Raw genomic sequence first — 22,912 nt, forward strand, 5'->3', positions numbered from 1 at the left:
GTGTATGGTTTGACAATAGACTGAATTGTCTAAATGAACCTGAAATATCGGGCTGTCATTATAGCTAACCTTCTATTGACCGACTTGGTACTTTTTATTTGACAGTTACAGATGCATAAGAGATGTGTGATGTAGTGGTGTGGCATAAATTCTACAAAAGTGAATTAAGCATAAATGACTAGTCTGCATCGTTGGCTATATTTTAGTGGATCTGATGCCTAATAATCTGCGATGAAATCGGCTGGCGAAAAATGTCTGGGCCAAGGCACACCTGCTAGCTTATACTCTGGTATGAAGATTTTTATGTTCGCTTCACGCAATACCCCCATATCGTTACTATGCCTAGAGTATCATTACATGTTTACAAATCAAATTACCCTGGGAAAGAGCAAATTAATGTTTCCATGTGTTTTGCAAAGGCGAAGAAAATCATTGTTGGCCTTATCTCATATGCAAATCGGAATAAGAACCACTTACACCGTCACCGATGCAAATGTATGACGTTATCTTTTTCAAAAAAAAAAACATTGTGTTCTCGTCTCATCGCCAATTCCAAATAAAAAAGTGACTAATAAGCACATTGACAATTTGCGTTGTGTGTTCTCTTCAAAAATCCATACATTCATTCATTCATATTTCTATAGTATTTTCGCAGATATTTAAATTACTATTTCCGGTTCATACGTATGTCTTTTGTGTGACAATACTCCGTACATTTGGGAATAAAGGGGGGATTTTTTGTTTTTCATTCATCAATGTAATTTGGATTCAAACATTTTTAGTGTTGAATTCCATTCGGTAAACCATCGATATGGCAATAAAATTCCACATTTCCTTTATATGCCAGATAGTTTTGTTTTGCTATAATGTAATGTGCTGTGCGAGCGTGGTTCCGATAACTACTTAACATAGATAAAGTAACAAACAATTTGGGAAATTGACAAGTTTTTTTTTCAATGTAGCCCTTTTTAACGGAAAAATAATTTAAAGTTTTCCTTTTTATGTTTTGTCGAGCTTCTATTTAGAAAATTAAAGTATAGCTGATATTAAGTGTTACCAGTTCGGAGAACCACATTTTTTTAAATGAAAATATTTCTTAACCCAGATAACCATCCTTCGTCAAAATAACTACGATTATCATTTGATAAATGATAAATCTATGTCATCAAGGCCTATTTAGTAAGGTAGTTTAATTTTTCATTTGTGATTATCGGTATTTACTTAATGACATAGGCGTAGCTAAAGGGGGTTTTATAGGTTTGTCATCTCCCCCTACCCAATACCATGCAGTATTTCTTTAAACTATGATTATATATCATTGAATTGAAAATACTGGTTCTTTTCCATCTACACGAATTAATTGTTTCTCTTGTTGAGGTATCTTACCAATGAGTACACATTGTAACTTTCACTGCCTAGGAGAACGTTGTTAGCTACGCCAATGTTTAACTGACAATTGTGACAAATAAAAATAAAATTATTTTGTAAAAAAAAATTTAATATTCAATTCACTTTAAATTTATGACAGAAAAATATCGAAATAAATTGTTCTCATAATTGATGGTAAGAATTACTTCAATAATTCTTACGAACCGCAACACATTTTCTCACACTCGAAGCTCGGTTTAATGAACGATATATTGTCAGGCCCTTTCGTTATTTAGAAAAATTCGTTAACCCCCATTTTCATGGAGCTCCGTTAGTGCTACGTTAGCTAACGAACTTTCAAACCGTGATATCTACATATCTGTCATCTTGCGTATAATATATTCCATATGCCAGTTAGAAACTTAACTGCTGAAATTTTTTCAGTTAAAGTTAACTGGAGAAAAGATATTTCCATTTTTCTTTGTGTTAACTGGCAGTTAAAGCCTAACGGAGCTACATGAAAATGGCCGTAAATCGAACGGGAATATTATATGTTAACTTTTTTTTATTTTCGACAATACAATAAGCCAGAAAGGCCGATAATAGCGCATTGCCTCTATAACTAATTAATTATATAAAATCTAAAATAAATTTACCATTTAATTAAATAACAATATGAATGAATTTTTAGAAAAAGTGTAGAATATATAAGTGCAAACGAAATAAGCAAAAATAAAGCAAATAATAAAAATAAAACTAAGAAATAAAAAAAGTAAAATATGGCTAAAGGTTCAAATAATATCCACCAATACTTATTCCAGAAAATAAGGATAACTACCATTGGCAATGACAGACATCTTTATTAATCAATTTATTCTTCTATAAATCATTCATTTAGAATTGCTTAAATTGGTAAACAGTAAAGTTGAAGCACCTGAGTGTTATTGGGAGAGAATTCCAAATTCTAGCAACGGACAGGAAATCTGAGGTGTGGTAATCTGTGGGTTCCTAACAGAGTGGGAAAAAATAAATTTCGAAAGTAAATCCGCGGGTAACGATCTCTGAATAGCCTTATAGAAAAAAGTCAATTTACGCAATGAAACATATTGTTCAAAATTACATCCTAGGAATTCCTTAACATAGTCACTGACATGATCAAACCTACGAAGTCCGTATACAAAACGCACTATTCTATTGACAATGAGCCTGATCCTGTGTCTATTATAGTGTTGAGTACATGATACCAATTCAAGGCAGTAGTTTACCTGAGTCATTAGGAACGCAAAACCCATCATACGTCTCACCGGAAGAGGCAAATTCAGTCCACAACTGTACAATTTCCTAAGTCCCAATGTGACCCTGCAGGAAACATAATCAATATGGTGACTAAAATTCAAACAATCATCACCCCTAGACACAGTACTGTCAACGAATTCAATATCAGTACATATGAATCCTCGGGTATGAAAACAAACGATGACCGGTACGGAACATAAACGCCTTAGTCTTATCCGGATTGGCGACAAAGCCATTATCCGTCAACCACCCCGAAAGAGACCGCAAATTATCATTAATCCCTGACTCAAGAACAAGTGGAATTCCCCTAACACCAGTAAAGATCAGCTGAACGTCATCTTTTATTGAAAATTGTAGTTTTTTTAGCAGATGAGTAAAAATTCATAATCATTTGGAAAAATTTAACTACAGAGGCACTTATAATATATTACTTTAAATAATCCTTAAAAACTGATGCAGGTTAGGTTAGATTGAAAAGAGGATCGAAGATTTGATGTCTTATGGAGGCCTTCACCAATGTCAATATCTAACTTCTTAGACGAATTGCCTAATTTGTTTCCAGTCCCCGGTTTCAATATGGGCCAGGCATAGGTAGTGTTCATAGTAACATCTTCCTAAAACGTTCTATATACACCATTACTGTGCTGCTCCTGTCGGCATAGATGTACTCTCAACGCTAGATAGAACGTTACGACCGAGCACCAAAAAAGTTTTTTTAGCGGTAGTTTATCCCTCTCACTAATGGTGTTGACATTCCTGTGTATTTCATAGTTTCTCTTGAGCTATAAGAAGGAGGTTTCTTGTTATTGAGCTAAATATAGAATAGGTTAGCACTCATTAATAAGAGAAAAATTCAGCACCTGTCCAACTGGCGATCCTACGAAAATTTTGTGCATATTGCCACTAACGGACTTATCACAGGTCTAGTACCAGTGCTCCAGTTTGTCGCAGTTTTTAAATGTTCATATAATTTATTGATTTGTATACTCTCTCGATTTTAAAATTTTATTGGATTTAGAAATTTACCTATGGGTCAAAAGTTTTTCCCTCTGGTGCAATTGGGATGATCAAAATAATACTGGTTCCTAAGGTTTTGTTCCAGACTGGTTCATGAGGACCTGTCTAGTCCTACTAAGTCATGTACTTTGGAATGAGTCCAAGCTGTGTCCTGCAGTGTAAAATTTACCTCCCGTCAATGAAAAATCCCGTATTAATGTGGCCGATCCCTTCCCTACGTTTCGACCAGAACTGGGACTGGTCTATTCACACCAGTGAGTGGTCCTGTACCGGTTCTGCGGTAGATCCATTTCCCGTAGCGGAGCTGCCACTCTATCTAACCTAACTTTACCTAGTTACCCGGCAATTGAATATATATTTGCAAACATTTGATGGAATCTAAATATCATGGGAATGCCGTACTTTGTGGACATTTCCTAAGTATTTAAGCCATTCTCAGAATCGTCAAATACTGCTGCTTTTTGTTTATTTTCTTAAGATTAAAAGCATTTTCGTTAAATCGAACGTAAATTTAGTTCAACCGTTCGTTATTTAGACTACTCAATGTTAAGAACTTGGACGTTCGTTAAATAGGATTTTCGCTAAATGGGGATATTCGTTAAACACAAAGCTTCGACTGTATTTCGAAGGATATATTTTCAGATTATCTCTATTTTAGCTGAAAAGTGGTTACTGACGGTCGCCTAAATTTTGTCCACATTTGGGAGGTGTCCACATATGAGTGTCAATTTTAATGTCCAGACAACAGGCCACGTCCCCAGACAACAGGCCACGTTTGGCAGATGTCCGGTTTTCAGAGTGTCCAAGTTTGAGAGGTTTCACTGTACATATATCACCTTCAACTTGGTTATGCTAGGTGTCAGCTACCCCATATATATCCTAACTATTTCGAAGTCCTGTATTACATCTATGTGTGGGGGTGATAATATTATATAGATGGCAGTATTATCATATCGAAAATTCCCTATTTTCTAGATCTGCGAAATTTTTAGTTTTTTTGTAAACTAGTGTTGACATCATCCTTGGAGAATTTCGAAGACTTTTATGGGTGAACAATATAATGCTCCATTCACGAATGTATGTATATGTGAGTGGGTGGTATTTGCTGGAAAATAAAAAATGTTTACTCGTATATAAAATTACGTAGTAAATTCATTGACATTTCTTAGAAAAATCTAGGTCGAAATGTCAGTCATCGCCATCGTCAACATTACCCCACGTCGTCGCCATATGCAAACTCAATTTATTTTGTGTGCGGTCGGTGGCCGGACATTGTCTATAGACAAATGCATAAATGTACGATTCTCGCCTATTTTGTTTTTTTTTTTCGTTTGCTTGCAATTTCTGCATGCTTTAAGTGTGAATTCCATTTCAAATGATGAACTATCTAATGTGGCAACCCTGTTTCATTGCATTCTTACGTATGTCATTCGTATGCAAAGAACGAACGACAGCAGACGCCGTATAATAGGCCTAACCATTGCAGCATACCGTTATGAAATTGTGTGCGAACACTACTAGGAACCGTTACACTTGATTTTCAAATATTTTCAGTTTTGTTTTCATCGCCCTGTACTCGTTTCCTCACACTCTGTGAGTAGCAATAATAGTAGCGTGTAAAAACCGAATTGAATTAGGTTCGCCAGCCGCTAACAACCATCCCCCCATCAACTCATTCAATGAATGAATGTCTCCTCTCAATACTTAAGTATCTTAATGACTAAAGCGGAGATTTTTTTCTCGCTTCATCTCCTCTCAATAGAGAGAAAGGAAAGAAAGAATTTATTTCGTTACATTGATGGTGGGGCCGACGTTTGACACAAATTCCTCATGTTTTTAAGTGAGTTCCATTGTGGCCGATTGAATGAGATTATCTTTAATAGTATTTTTGTTTATTTCTTGTGGGGGAAAAAAAAGAGACGAAGACGACGACGCAAAAGAAAACTTGACGCACACAATGTAGTCAAGTGCATATTACTAGACGGCTTTCTTCTTCTTCTGTAAAGAAGAAACACATTTTATGAACTTTCTTTTACTTTTCGTTACACCTAAGTATTTTGAAGCTATTTAGTTAGCAACGATTATGTTAGTTTGCTATAGTCCACATATAAATATACCACATGTTTTCAGATTTATTCGTGGAAATTTTCATGCGAAATATTCAAAATTTCGCATGGTTCCTACCAAAAGTTAGAAATTTGGTAGAGCTCGACTAGAACGTTTTTTTTTGCGAAGTCAATTCTTCGGTCGAGCTCAAATGTATGGGACTTTTTTTTAGGTATAGCCTCCATATGCATGTACACTTCCGGAAATGTACTTCCAGTGGTTTTGATATTTAGTCCAATATTTTAGTGCAAAGCAAAAGTAAATTTGTGCAAAAAAGAATTTAAGAAAAATACGAATAAAAAATCTCTCGAGGGGAACATGTTAAATAAACGTATTTTTTTTTTGAAATTGCTTTTTGCTCAGCTATTTACCACAGGGATGGTGAATAACATATGAAAACATAGGTGTTTTTCGCATTAATCGAAAACCGTGTACCCATGGATCCAACTCAACAGTCTAAATGAGCCTAAATACCTAGCCTTAGGGAAAAACCTACACTCAAAAAAAGGATGCCCGGTCCCAAAGATTTTGTCTTTACACTTCCGAGTCAAAGACGCGCCGAATTGAATTAAGGATACAATTTGAGTTTTGTGTACTTGATTATAGGAAACAAATAAATTATTCGTTGTTTTAGCTTTTTTCTTCATGTCCTATAAAGGACTTTATGTGTTAACGACACCTTAAATTTGCAAATTAGGACGTCTTTAATGTAAAGTGTTGAAATACATTTCCTAATGTTAAACGATTTTTTGGTTTTTTTTTTTTATCAAGGCACAGAAAGTCAGCAAATTTAAAGGCGTTGAAGAATTTTTCAGAATTATTGAAGCCAGGTTGTTTACCTTGCTCAAACAATTTTTCCTATTATTCCTATATAAGATGTCAAATTTTTATGTTGAATCGCTTAACTAAAGGGTGATTTGTTAAGAGCTTGATAACTTTTTTTTTTTTAAAAAAACGCATAAAATTTGCAAAATCTCATCGGTTCTTTATTTGAAACGTTAGATTGGTCCATGACATTTACTTTTTGAAGATAATTTCATTTAAATGTTGACCGCGGCTGCGTCTTAGGTGGTCCATTCGGAAAGTCCAATTTTGGGCAACTTTTTCGAGCATTTCGGCCGGAATAGCCCGAATTTCTTCGGAAATGTTGTCTTCCAAAGCTGGAATAGTTGCTGGCTTATTTCTGTAGACTTTAGACTTGACGTAGCCCCACAAAAAATAGTCTAAAGGCGTCAAATCGCATGATCTTGGTGGCCAACTTACCGGTCCATTTCTTGAGATGAATTGTTCTCCGAAGTTTTCCCTCAAAATGGCCATAGAATCGCGAGCTGTGTGGCATGTAGCGCCATCTTGTTGAAACCACATGTCAACCAAGTTCAGTTCTTCCATTTTTGGCAACAAAAAGTTTGTTAGCATCGAACGATAGCGATCGCCATTCACCGTAACGTTGCGTCCAACAGCATCTTTGAAAAAATACGGTCCAATGATTCCACCAGCGTACAAACCACACCAAACAGTGCATTTTTCGGGATGCATGGGCAGTTCTTGAACGGCTTCTGGTTGCTCTTCACTCCAAATGCGGCAATTTTGCTTATTTACCTAGCCATTCAACCAGAAATGAGCCTCATCGCTGAACAAAATTTGTCGATAAAAAAGCGGATTTTCCGAACACTGATTTTGGTAATAAAATTCAATGATTTGCAAGCGTTGCTCGTTAGTAAGTCTATTCATGATGAAATGTCAAAGCATACTGAGCATCTTTCTCTTTGACACCATGTCTGAAATCCCACGTGATCTGTCAAATACTAATGCATGAAAATCCTAACCTCAAAAGAATCACCCTTTATAAGGACAAAACGGCTTCATTGAAAGGTTTATCGACTTTATAATAAGCAAACTTCGTATTTGTATATTAAAGACATGAAACGTTTGATCTCCCGAAATCGAAATTCTTTGAATTAACACTTTTCCATGTGGAAAAAATTGAAGCAGTATTAGGTATTGATCCCATATTTTAATATCGGACGATTTTCATGAAAATTGCCATATTGTACCACCATTTATTAACAATTAATCTGAGTATAGATTGCAATAATTATTTTTTTAACTTTGGATTAACACTCCCCATTAAGCTTAGATCTTATATCGAAAAGTACTTCGAAACCACGGTTGCCACTCGAGCCATAAATAATCTTCCAAAATTAAGAACAAATTTTACCAAAAACTACCTATAGAAAATTTTGTCAATATTTTATTTCTAATGAAGATTTTGTCAAAATTTTATTTCTATAGAAAGTTTTGTCAAAATTTTATGTCTATAAAAAAGTTTGTCAATATTTTATTTCTATAGAAAATTTTATGTCTATACAAATTTTTGTCAAAATGTTATGTCTATAAAAAATTTGTGAACTCCGCATAATGTGAACATGCTTTTTCTTACACTAACTACTTCGTAACGCTGAGAACATGAAATTTGACGTTAAAGGCAGATTCTGAATGCCAAATACAATTACGGAATTTTTTATTGATTTAGTTTGCCTTTTGTCGTGAATTTTATTTATTAATTTAAATTGCTTTATAATTCCATACCCACTGATATTTTTCCGATCTCTTTTTTTAAATTTTTTCTTTAAATTAAATTAAGTTTTTAGTATTAATAATATCAATATCAAAAGACTATCACACTAGAATGTGTAAAACTCCCGAATATGGCTATGTTTTTTCTGAAATTCGTTGAAGTTCGCTAACGTGAACTCTCTTGGTTTTAATTAGTTCACGTTACCGCGAGTGCACTGTAATTTATTTCTATAAGAAATTTTGTCAAAATTTTATGTCTATAAAAAATTTTGTCAAAATTTTATGTCTATAAAAAATTTTGTCAAAATTTTATGTCTATAAAAAATTTTGTCAAAATTTTATTCCTATAGAAAATTTTGTCAATATTTTATTTCTATAGAAAATTTTTTCAACATTTTATTTCTATAGAAAATTTTTTCAACATTTTATTTCTATAGAAAATTTTGTCAAAATTTTATTTCTATAGAAAATTTTGTCAACATTTTATTTCTATAGAAAATGTTGTCAAAATTTTATTTCTATAGAAAATTTTGTCAAAATTTGATTTCTATAGAAAATTTTGTCAAAATTTTATTTCTATAGAAAATTTTGTCAAAATTTTATTTCTTTAGAAAATTTTGTCAAAATTTTATTTCTATAGAAAAATTATGAAGTACCTCTTAGTTGTGAAGAATATTATGGAAAATCTACCAAAACATTGAGAATTCTACCAACCTTAGGTTAGGTTAGGTTATGTGGCAGCCCGATGTATCAGGCTCACATAGACTATTCAGTCCATTGTGATACCACAGTGAGGAACTTCTCTCCACCGCTAAAAAACTTTTTGGTGTTCGGCCGTAGCAGGAATCGAACCCACGACCTTGTGTATGCAAGGCGGGCATGCTAACCATTGCACCACGGTGGCTTCCAACCTTACCAAAATGTAAAAAATCTACCAATTTTGGTAGAATTCTGCCAACTGTGGAAACCGTGATCGAAACTCCAAAACTATGTCCAGCCCAAATTGTCAGGAGTCTTAATTTGTAATAGCCAAGTACGAACGTAGGTCCTGGTTAGCTTCTTTAGTTAAAAAATGACAACTATCTGAATGCAAGGCTAAATATCGGTCCTGGCCACTTCCACATTATATTGTAATTTTGAGTGGTTCTTCAATTTATTTTTATTTTCAATGTATTGTTAAAGCAATGTCCTATCAAATTTTCTTCGAAAAAAACTTATTGGTAATATGATAAATTGAAAAAAAAAATAGTATTGAAAAACTTCACCGAATTTGTTTTTACCATGCGGCCGGTTTATATTGAAGACGAAGACAGTTGGTATACACCCAGAGGTAACAGGTGTTAATTTTAAGAATTCATGTGAAGGTACAGTTCATTGTTTTCGTACATTCTTCTTTTATATGTACATTGGATAATTCTTAGAAGGCATTGTGTATATATTTGACGAGCTTTTGTCTGTGTGCTGTCTGTTAAAAGGGCTCCAAAAATGTTGGGCGTTTTACTGCAAAATTCGTCGCTACTGACTGCAGCTGGTATTTGTAGTTCATCACAGAAAACTGTGTCTTATGCTGCAGCAGCAAATTATGTTTTTTTTTTATTTTATGGGAGATCTTCTTCACCCAAAACATTTTACAGTAGCATTCGGGCGTACACAAAAATAACCCAATGAAGAGCTACTCTGGTTCGCGGCATGTGTCTGTCCTGTCTTCTGTGTCTATGCAGTCGAACTCTTACACATCCGCTTGCTGTAATGTTGATGACCGTATAAAAACGAAGATATATACATCAGACAACCGGCAGACCAGACACCGTCTGTCAATTTGACCAACAATCGGAAGACCACACCACATGTTAAAACGTTTACGAAGTCTGTTGGATGAAAAGAAAAAAAACACGAATTCTTTAGTGTAGGGAAATTGTTGTTCCTCTTTCCTCCCTAAAGAGTAGTAAAAATTTTTTCTATACCTACAACTTGTGAAAATACACTGCCCAAATGTTATATCCTGTTAAACGAGAAGCTGAAAAACATTCCTTAAGTTAGTATATGTGTATATTGGCGACAAATCCAGAGACGACCCGAATACATTTCTCTCGAAGTCATTCATTTTTTCCCCATTTTGAGAATAAGCAAAACGTCATTGGCCTTTTGTCCAAATATACTAAATATATTTGCTCTCTATCTGTAGAAAACCAAAAGAATGTTGCCTCTTGTGTTTTGTTTTTAACTCTCTGCTCTTCTTCTTTTCAACCATTTCCTGTTTTTATGGATTTCCTGTTTTTAATGAGGTTTCAAAAAATGTGTGTTATGATTGCATGGTGGTATTTGTATCTAGATGTGTGAGTACGAGAACTATAATGTCTCTTCATCTCATTTAGTTATGCTCTCGAAGTTCCATTACAAAATATAGCATTGTGAAAATTCTATTCCATTCGTTCCCTATGATGTCTCCCTGATTTCATTATGTTGAACAAACACTCTCACAGTTAACTATCTCCTTTACTCCAATGTAATGACTCTACCGTATTCGTTCACTCTTCCCATCCATTATGTTGGCTGTTTGTCCGGGTATGTATGTTTCTTTCATATGTGTTTATTGTGTATTTATTTTCGTAGTAAGTTTATAGTATTTTTGTTGTGTACTGTACTGTTGTGTGTTTTGTTTTCATTACGAAAACAAAAAAAAAAACAAATGCTGTTGAAGAGAATCTCATGAATCGTTATTGGTATAAGGCAATTCAGCATTACCAATCTCATCGTTGTCGTCCCGTATTAAATGCCGGTTCTTCTTTACTATGCGTTTCGCTTTATTATGTTTTGTTATTATTGTATATTTCGTCGTTCAGTTTTTGTTTTTGTGGGTTTTTGTTTATGCTCTTCATGTTGATTTCCTATGGCAACATTTGTTTTTGTTTTGTGTGTGTTATGTACAGTTTTGTATTTGTTGTATGCGGGATTTTTGCTCGCTGTCGCCTAAGAGTTGCAGCAGGGATGGAAAATGCAGTACTATAGTACTATTTTCAATACTTTTTCACCCTGGTCAGTACCGTAGTACCCCCGCGAATGATTTAGTACCTTTTGTGGAGACATTTTTGAGCCGATATCAGATTTATGGTACAATAGGTTTGACAAAATATTTTAATATTTTGAGAGTCTTTAACAAACTTATTTGCTTATAGTCTCTTACAAATTTGACAAAACAGACAAGTTCATGCGGAAAGAAAATCTCGATTTTGGAAACGCCATAGAACAATATTTCTTACATTTGAAGAAAGTTTTAGTAGAAAAAAGCATGTGATTCTATATTACACATCCACACGAACACTTTCTAAATAAGAAGTTATCGATCGCGTACTAAAATAATGCAAACCATTACAGTCACGGTCGAAACTTGAGATAAAAATAATCTACCAACACTTGGAGACAATCTTATCAAATACTACCAAAAAAGTATTAGTTTTCAAAAATATATTTCTTCAGAAAGTTGTATCAAAATTTTATTTCTACAGAAAATTTTCTCAAAATTTTATATCTATCGAAAATTTTGTCAAAATTTATTTCTGTGGAAAATTTTGTCAAAATTTAGTTCTATAGAAATTTTTTTGTCAAAATTTTATTTTTATTGAAAATTTTGTCAAAAAAAAAAAAATATAGAAAATTTTGTCAAAATTTTATTTTTATTGAAAATGTTGTCAACATTTTATATCTATAGAATTTTTGCAAAAATTTGATATCTATAGAATTTTTGTAAATTTTTTTTTTCAAATTTTTATTTCGGTAGAAAATTTTGTCAAAATTTTATTTCTATAGAAATTTTTTTTCAAAATTTTATTTCTATTGAAAATTTTGTCAAAATTTTATTTCTATAGAAATTTTGTCACAATTTTATTTCTACAGAAAATTTTGTCAAAATTTTATTTCTATAGAAATGTTTTTTTTTTCAAAATTTTATTTCGGTAGAAAATTTTGTCATAATTTTATTTCTATAGAAAATTTTTTCAAAATTTTATTTTGGTAGAAAATTTTGTCAAAATTTTATTTCTATAGCAAATTTTGTCAAAATTTATTTCTGTGGAAAATTTTGTCAAGGTTTTATTTCTATAGAAAAATTTTCGTTAAAATTTGATTTTTATTGAAAATTTTGTCAAAATTGTACTCCTATAAAAAAATTTTTCAACATTTTATTTCTATAGAAATAAAATTTCTACCAATCTACCAAACTGTAGAATTCTACCAACTGTAGCGACCGTGATTACAATGCTACGGTAGTCTTTGTAGGAGGATATAAAACTAAACCAAAAAATATATTTAAAATTGAGGTCAATTCAACAAAATTTTATTTTCGTTAAAATTCAGTCTAATGGAGCTCTTGTCAACAATCTTCCAATGGAATTTTTGTTGATTTAGGTGAAAAGTACTTTTTCGATCAAAAAAATACCTTTTTTGTACTTTCTTAAAAATTGTATTTTCCATCCCTGAGTTGCAGTCTTCTAAAGTGGTGTCAAAGAGAAAGATGCTCAGTATGCTTTGACATTTCATCATGAATAGACTTACTAACGAGCAACGCTTGCAAATCATTGAATTTTATTACCAAAATCAGTGTTCGGTTCGAAATGTGTTTCGCGCTTTACGTCCGATTTATGGTCTACATAATCGACCAAGTGAGCAAACAATTAAAGCGATTGTGACCAAGTTTCGCACTCATTTTACTTTATTGGACATTAAACCAACCAAACGAATGCGTACAATGCGTACAGAAGAGAATATTGCGTCTGTTACTGAGAGTGTTGCTGAAGACCGTGAAATGTCGATTCGTCAACGTTCGCAGCAATTGGGTTTGTGTTATTCGACCACATGGAAGATTTTACGCAAAGATCTTGGTGTAAACCCGCAAAGATCTTGGTGTAAAATACAGCTCGTGCAAGAACTGAAGCCGAACGATCTGCCACAACGTCGAATTTTCAGTGAATGGGCCCTAGAAAAGTTGGCAGAAAATCCGCTTTTTTATCGACAAATTTTGTTCAGCAACGAGGCTCATTTCTGGTTGAATGGCTACGTAACTAAGCAAAATTGCCGCATTTGGAGTGAAGAGCAACCAGAAGCCGTTCAAGAACTGCCCATGCATTCCGAAAAATGCACTGTTTGGTGTGGTTTGTACGCTGGTGGAATCATTGGACCGTATTTTTTCAAAGATGATGTTGGACGCAACGTTACGGTGAATGGCGATCGCTATCGTTCGATGCTAACAAACTTTTTGTTGCCAAAAATGGAAGAACTGAACTTGGTTGGCATGTGGTTTCAACAAGATGGCGCTACATGCCACACAGCTCGCGATTCTATGGCCATTTTGAGGGAAAACTTCGGAGAACAATTCATCTCAAGAAATGGACCGGTAAGTTGGCCACCAAGATCATGCGATTTGACGCCTTTAGACTATTTTTTGTGGGGCTACGTCAAGTCTAAAGTCTACAGAAATAAGCCAGCAACTATTCCAGCTTTGGAAGACAACATTTCCGAAGAAATTCGGGCTATTCCGGCCGAAATGCTCGAAAAAGTTGCCCAAAATTGGACTTACCGAATGGACCACCTAAGACGCAGCCGCGGTCAACATTTAAATGAAATTATCTTCAAAAAGTAAATGTCATGGACCAATCTAACGTTTCAAATAAAGAACCGATGAGATTTTGCAAATTTTATGCGTTTTTTTTTTTTTTTAAAGTTATCAAGCTCTTAACAAATCACCCTTTACAACATACATATCTGTCTCAATCGTTCACTTTGTGGGGATGATGTTGTTTTCGTATGTATGCATATTTTTTCGTCAGTTTCTTTTGTGTTGCTGGTTTGTTTACATTTTTAAGATGCAATACTCGTTAATCTGGTACTTTTGAAGTATTTTTTTTTTTGCTACATTGGTAAAGTACCAATTTGTGTATATCTTGTTTTTTGTTGTTGTTTGCAATTCTGCGTGATATTGTGATCAGCAAATAGATTGTTTATGCCAAACCGCATACATTGTGTTTTCTTGCTCTCATTGTGTGACAGCAGAGGTTGCCACATGTATTGAAATTCGTGTTTTTATTTTTTTTCGAGAAAATTAGTGAAGTAAACTTTTGATTTTTTATGAATTAGTTAATTTATAATTTTTTATTATGATGTTTTATGAAATCGATATATTTTTGACTAAATATTCTATAGAAATAAAATTTTTACAATTTGTTCTGAATAAAAAAATAGAAAATATCTATAGAAAAAATTTTTGACAAAATTTACTATAGAAAAGTATGTTTGACAAAATTTTCTATAGAAATAAAATTTTGACAGAATTTTCTATAGAAATAAAATTTTGACAAAATTTTCTATAGAAATAAAATTTTGACAAAATTTTCTATAGAAATAAAATTTTGACAAAATTTTCTATAGAAATAAAATTTTGTTAAAATTTTCTATAGAAATAAAATTTTGACAAAAATTTTTATAGAAATAAAATTTTGTTAAAATTTTCTATAGAAATAAAATTTTGATAAAATTTTTTATAGAAATAAAATGTTGACCAAATATTACATAGAAATAAAATTTTGACAATTTCGATATAAATACAATTTTTACAAAATTTTCTATAGAAATAAAATTTTTACAAAATTTTCTATAGAAATAAAATTTTGACCAAATTTTCCATAGAAATAAAAATTTTGACATTTTCTATAGACATACAATTTTGACAAAATTTTCTATAGAAATAAACTTTTTACAAAATTTTCTATAGAAATAAAATTTTGACAACATTTTCTATAGAAATAAAATTTTGTTAAAATTTTCTATAGAAATAAAATTTTGATAAAATTTTCTATAGAAATAAAATTTTGATAAATTTTTTTATAGAAATAAAATGTTGACCAAATATTACATAGAAATAAAATTTTGACAATTTTCGATAGAAATACAATTTTTACAAAATTTTCTATAGAAATAAAATTTTTACAAAATTTTCTATAGAAATAAAATTTTGACCAAATTTTCCATAGAAATAAAATTTTGACAACATTTTCTATAGACATACAATTTTGACAAAATTTTCTATAGAAATAAAATTTTGACAAAATTTTCTATAGAAATAAAATTTTTACAAAATTTTCTATAGAAATAAAATTTTGACCGAATTTTCCATAGACATACAATTTGGCAAAATTTTCTACAGAAATAAAATTTTGATAAAATTTTCTATAGAAATAAAATTTTGAGAAATTTTTCAAAAAAATCCTATAGATATAAGATTTTCTATAGCAATAAAATTTTGACAAAATTTTCTATAGAAATAAAATTTTGACAAAATTTTCTATTGAAATACAATTTTGACAATATTTTCTATAGAAATAAAATTTTGCAAAAATTTTGCAAAAATTTTCTATAGAAATAAAACTTTGACATAATTTCCTATAGAAATAAAATTTTGAGAAAATTTTCTATAGAAATAATATTTTGAGAAAATTTTCTATAGAAATAAAATTTTGACAAAAGTTTCTATAGAAATGAAATTTCTATTAAAATCGAATTATCGCGCTAAAACAGCAACTTTTTTCACGGTTACTTTTAACAAGTAATAAACATTTGCAATTCTTGCTTTGGATCCTTCACCACGAAGTTGTTACAAAAGTTGCCAAAAAGTTTTATGATTTTATTCTTTTCTAAAACAAAAATTGTTTTAAAATGGTTGAATTATTATAATTTAAATTTATCATTTCCCAATCGTCAAAAACGCATTTTAGATCGAAACTAAAATTACGCAATGTCATTTTGACGAAGGATGAATGTCTAGGGCTAAAGTTAAAGAAGGAAAATGAATCTAAAATGTTGATTAGACCTGCGTATTAGAATTTTACCCTACCCTCTCTGTTGCATTGTTCCAAGTTTCACAGTTTGGTGTAAATCCGCCTGATCCAATATCTTGTTTTAACATCACCAACTGTGGTACCTTTGAAATATTTGCCCTGCTATAGAGGTGAGAAATATCGCGCCAAAAACAATGGTTGCAATATCAATGGGTAAATAATCTGGTATGTCGAATTCCTGTCTAAATATTTTTATAATTTTGCATTATTTTGTAGTCTAATGTCATCAACAGTATTTTTTCATACCCTCACACATGTATGTCGATGTATGTAAATGTGTTAGGTAGAAGGGCGTTGAACTACAATCCAACAATAAGCGATTTTATTCGCATTTTCCCGCTCAGCAGACAAAACAAAACAACAATTGTTCCAACCTATGTTAGTTATTGCAATTGCATTGTGTGAGAATGAAGAACAACTTATTGAACAACAAATATCAAAGAATAACAAAAAGCAAAACAAAATTCAAAACATTGAAGGAAGACGACACCCCAATAAGAGACAACAATAAAAACATCATCATAATCATCATTGTTCATCAACCAGACGCACAATAAATACGACTCCCTTTTATTTATTCGGAGGAGGGGTACTGGGAAAAGTTTAGCATTAAGAAGACCTGTATCCAAAATCTTTAGTATATTAAAGAACGTTACATCTAGTTGGAATTCAATAGATCTGTAATAAAAAGTTGGCAAACAACTTTAGTAGCCATTTATAATATTGCACCAGTAGTAATATAGAAATAAAATTTTGACAAACTTTGACGTTTTATTACTATATGTACTCATTCTACATTACAGATTTTTTACGAGTGGACGAGATTTTGTTAAATTTTGACATAATTTTCTATAGAAATAAAATTTTGACAACATTTTCTTTGGAATTAGAATTTTGCAACAATTTTTATAGAAATAAAATTTTGAGAAAATTTTCTTAGGAATAAAATTTTGAGAAAATTTTCTATAGAAATAAAATTTTGACAAAATTTTCAATAGAAATATAATTTTGACAAAATTTTCTATAGAAATAAAATTTTGACAAAATTTTCTATAGAAATAAAATTTTGACAAAATTCTCTATAGAAATAAAATTTTGAGAAAATTTTCTATAGAAATATAATTTTGACAAATTTTTCTATAGAAATATAATTTTGACAATATTTTCTATAGAAATAAAATTTTGACAAAATTTCCTATAGAAATAAAATTTTGACAACATTTTCTATAAAAATAAAATTTTGACAAAATTTTCTATAGAAATAAAATTTTGACACAATTTTTCTACAGAAATAACATTTTGACAAGATTTTCTATAGAAATAAAATTTTGACAAAATTTTCTATAGAAATAAAATTTTGACAAAATTTTCTATAGAAATGAAATTTTGACAAAATTCTCTATAGAAATAAAATTTTGAGAAAATTTTCTATAGAAATAAATTTTGACAAAATTTTCTATAGAAATAAAATTTTGACAAAATTTTCTATAGAAATAACATTTTGACAAAATTTTCTATAGAAATAAAATTTTGGGAACATTTTCTATAGAAATAAAATTTTGACCAAATTTTCTATAGAAATAAAATTTTGACAAAATTTTCTATAGAAATAAAATTTTGACAAAATTTTCGATAGAAATATAATTTTGACACAATTTTTCTAAAGAAATAAAATTTTGAGAAAATTTTCTATAGAAATAAAATTTTGCAAAAATTTTCTATAGAAATAAAATTTTGCAAAAATTTTCTATAGAAATAAAATTTTGACAAAATTTTCTATAGAAATAACATTTTGACATAATTTTCTATAGAAATAAAATTTTGACAAAATTTTCTATAGAAATAAAATTTTGACAAAATTTTCTTAGAAATAACATTTGGACAAAATTTTCTATAGAAATAAAATTTTGACAAAATTCTCTATAGAAATAAAATTTTGACAAAATTTTCTATAGAAATAAAATTTTGACAAAATTTTCTATAGAAATAAAATTTTGACAAAATTTTCTATAGAAATAAAATTTTGATAAATACCGATATCTCCTTCCTACACGCAAAAAGTTATAACGAATGTTTTTATCCCCATGTGGTCTTATGGTGTGCCCTGAAAAATTGTCAAAAGGGCAGCTGTGGGCCTCTCTTCATACGTTTTATCACTATATGTACTCTTTCTACATTACAGATTTCTACTAGTGGATGATTTGTTTTTAACGTATCTCATAGAATTTAGGGGATATCACTATAAGTATATGCGATATATGTAATCAACAATTTTTTATGGAAACTAAAGAATATAATTTTGCTATGAAACGATCAACATTTACATGTAATCACTCTACATTCATATATTCCATCATATTTGTCTATAACTCTTGTACCAGCATAAATACATTAATGTACTTTCATTCATTCTAATTTGATTTTTACAACTTGGAGATGTGACAATACCACTAAGCTCACGAAAAACAGAGTAATGATGTAGAAATAAAAAAGGAGCGTGACAGGAGGGGAGCAATGATAGACCAACCGATATACTTTTAGTCATCTGAGAGCGAATCTTGGGAACTTTTTGTGAACACATAGTGAGGAAAATTGTGAGGGTGGTGGCAAAAATGATGACGACAATAACGTTTTAAGGAGATTTTTATATGATAGAATTGACAGCCATAGAAGTAGCTCCACAACACAGCAGCCATTTGTATAATAAATCCTCCGTTGTCAGTTAAGAGAAGAAAATCAAAATGGAAATATAAAAATCAACTAACGCTCGCTCTTAAAATAAATGTAATTGAATTTTAAGTAGATTTCCCCAAACTCCGTTTTCCATGCTTAACACAATATACATACATACATATTTATTTTATTCATGGTAAAGTGGAAATGGTTTTGTTTTTCTAAGAGGGCTTCAAAGAAAAAAATTTATTAATATTTTGATTGAAATATTGAACATAGAGGCATTAGTAGTGCATGTCATCTATTGGATAATAGAAAAAAAGTCCAAATTGATAAAGGTGGAAAGAAGACTGTAGTTTAAGTAAAACAAACGTCTCTTATTAGAGATATTATAGAGGAAGGACCTCTCCAGATGGCTGGGAAATGAGCAAGAGGGAAATTGGTCTAGGAATAAATCCTGCAAAAAACGGAAGTAGTTGCGTACTGCAACGAATGTAAGATTCCCACGCTTAAGTTCATCTCCTTAGGTGATATCGAAATTCCCTTTGGATGTAATATATTCTAAGACTTGTCCAAAAGAACTTTATCGGATGTGGAAAAAATTGATGATACATCCTGGGATGCGTCTAAAAAGAAATTTTTGTGAAACAATATCCAATTTTTTTGCTGAGTAAAAGTTCGCTTATCAAACCCTGTATCCCTTTAACAACATTTAAAGTTGACAATGCAGATAGTTAGGCTTTCATAAAGCCGAGTTCATGCAATGTAGACCTTTCCATAGAACAAGTATGTTGTCATTTTTGTGAGCAGCCCTGAATGGGTCTCTGAACCCTTCCAAAGCCTTACGGAAATCCTAATAACCTTTCATCTTATATTTCTTTACAGGTCTAAGCAAGACTGATTATTCAACCTTTTGGCCTTAAGGTAAGTTATGTCTTTTGTACAGCTCGATAAACTCCAATGCCAATTGCAAAAGATCTCTTCATACTTTAAGATGTTTTTTTATTTGTTTGACAAAATTTCCTATAGAAATAAAATTTGACAAAATTTTCTATAGAAATAACATTTTGACAAAATTTTCTATAGAAGGGTGTTTCCAAAGTAACGGTCGTTACCGATATTCTGTGATTTTTTAAATAAAATTCCACCCTAAGAATATATGTCACGAGGATTGCTTAATTTTGGACCTACGAAAGTTCAAGCTTCGGTAGCAACCGAAAGAATTCATAAAAAATCTAATTTCAATACTATTTTTGACCATTAAAAAAGTAACGGTCGTTACTTTATAAATATGCTGTTTTCATATTTCGGAAACAAATATCATGTATTGTAAAATTTTGCACAGGATGTGTCATGTAAAAAATCTGATTAAATTCTTTGTAATGTTTTCTTTCAGTAATAGGTTTGTTTTCAAATCAAAGAAAATTATTTATAAAAACAAAATTCTTTTAAAAAGTAACGGTCGTTACAATATAAAAAGTTCAACGATTTTTGTGTTTGAATTTATTTATTGTGGGTAAAAAACAACATAAACGAAAAGCTATATTCTATTGCATAAATCGTTGTCAATTCGTTGCTGATTATAGCAAAAGAATGTGTAATATTAGCGGACAAATACATAAAAAATAATAATTTTATTTTTAAACTGTAGGGGTCATTTACTTTGGAATTACCCAGAAATAAAATTTTGACAAAATTTTCTATAGAAATAAAATTTTGACTAAATTTTCTATAGAAATAAAATTTTGACTAAATTTTCTATAGAAATAAATTTTTGACAAAATTTTCTATAGAAATAAAATTTTGACAAAATTTTCTATAGAAATAAAATTTTGACAAAATTTTCTATAGAAATAAAATTTTGACAAAATTTTCTATAGAAATAAAATTTTGACAAAATTTTCTATAGAAATAAAATTTTGACAAAATTTTCTATAGAAATAAAATTTTGACAAAATTTTCAAAAAAAAAAAATTGATAAAATTTTCTTTGGAAATAAAATTTTCATAAAATTTTCTATAGAAATAAAATTTTGATAAAACTTTCTATAGAAAGAAAATTTTGAGAAAATTTTCTATAGAAAGAAAATTTTGAGAAAATTTTCTATAGAAATAAAATTTTGAGAAAATTTTCTATAGAAATAAAATTTTGAGAAAATTTTCTATAGAAATAAAATTTTGACAAAATTTTCTATAGAAATAAAATTTTAACAAAATTTTCTATTGAAATAAAATTTTGACAATATTTTCTATAGAAATAAAATTTTGCAAAAATTTTCTATCGAAATAAAATTTTGCAAAAATTTTCTATAGAAATAAAACTTTGACATAATTTCCTATAGAAATAAAATTTTGAGAAAATTTTCTATAGAAATAATATTTTGAGAAAATTTTCTATAGAAATAAAATTTTGAGAAAATTTTCTATAGAAATAAAATTTTGACATAATTTTCTATAGAAATAAAATTTTGAGAAAATTTTCTATAGAAGTAAAATTTTGAGAAAATTTTCTATAGAAGTAAAATTTTGAGAAAATTTTCTATAGAAATAAAATTTTGACAAAATATTCTATAGAAATAAAACTTTGACATAATTTCCTATAGAAATAAAATTTTGACAAAATTTTCTATACAAATAAAATTTTGATAAAATTTTCTAGGAAAGAAAATTTTGATTTTTGAAATTTTTGAATTTGACAAAATTTTATATAGAAATAAAATTTTGACAAAATTTTCTAATAAAATTTAGATAAAATCATTAATACAAAAAAATTATTTTTTTTTAATTTTCTGGTAAAATTTTCTTCAAATTTTGGCAGACTATTTTTGGCACGAGGTGCAACAGTGCTTGTGACCCTAAATACCGAAAAGATTATGGGTATCGTCGAGTGGATATATAATCGAGTTTGTGAACAATTTGCCCTTTTGTGACATAATGATCTCAGTGGACAAGTGTTCGCCTAAAAGTATACAAAGGAAATTTTGTATAGTAGATAAACCGCGGGTTAATATTAAATTTCAAGGAATGGTTTTGAATGAAAAGCAGACAAAATGATTTTTAGGTTAGTGAGGATCTAAATTTAAAAAAATATAGATATATTTCAAAATTCTATATAAAATATTTATCTAAATTGTTACTTCGTGTCGAAAAACTTTGTAGTTAGTACCCAACTTTCTGTTATTGTTGGGCGTGAAAGATTCTCCCTCATTCGTCTTCAGTAGCGGTTTCCCACTATTCCCATTTTCTAGGTGTCGAGTGTGACAATGTCGATTGATTTAAACGCTACAATATAGTTTTGATTACTGATCATAGTTTATAGTGACGATGTGCCTCCATTCAAATGTCTTGTGATCTGTTTTTTTCGATCACGAACTCAAATATTTTTCTTGTTTATTTTTTTTTTTAATTCTGGAGTGAAATTCTATATACTTTTTGTACTTCTTGTTACTGACAAAAACCCAAGCACATTAATCGGAGACTTATCTACACACTTTTCGTAGTAATGGTCAAGAAAGAATTTGCGCGCCAAAATTGTTTTTTTGGGAATACAAAAAAAAGTCATTATTAAATCCCGAAGCACCACCACACCATCATTTCATCCAGTATTAAAAACAGTGAGTGTGCTATTTAGGAGGTATGGTGGTGGTATACACATTAATATCTTGAGGTAGCTTCTTAATGTACTTAATTCAGAAAGGGAGGGTAAGCAACTGCCACCAAGTAAAAGGAGTTCGAACTCAACGAAAACAAGTCAATAACATTCAAGGACTGCAGTTTTCTTTATCTGAGAAATAAAAGAAAACAACACGGGCGACAGCATAGAGTTCATTGGTTTTTGGTTTAGAAGAATGGTGGTACCAACTATGGTAGAACAGAAATCATACCACGGGCAGACAGACAGTGTGACAGACGCAAAGAATACGACGGGAAGAGAGTGTGGTTATAGTAGAGTAGTGATCTTGCCAAACAGAGAACGAATGGCTGTGGTAT

At 30.4% G+C, this 22,912-nt stretch overlaps 1 protein-coding gene across 1 annotated transcript in view; it reads left to right on the forward strand.

The window, feature by feature from the left end:
- Positions 1-22,912, forward strand: part of spi (spitz) — a 67,705-nt gene that overhangs the window by 7,715 nt on the left and 37,078 nt on the right. Inside the window, exon 2 of the mRNA XM_075293517.1 lies at positions 19,809-19,847. The gene's annotated coding sequence lies outside the window, so the exon portion shown is untranslated. The remainder of the gene's footprint in view (positions 1-19,808; positions 19,848-22,912) is intronic.

The sequence above is a fragment of the Haematobia irritans genome, chromosome 2 (assembly GCF_050003625.1).
Source record: "Haematobia irritans isolate KBUSLIRL chromosome 2, ASM5000362v1, whole genome shotgun sequence".
Classification (NCBI taxonomy): Eukaryota; Metazoa; Arthropoda; class Insecta; order Diptera; family Muscidae; genus Haematobia; species Haematobia irritans.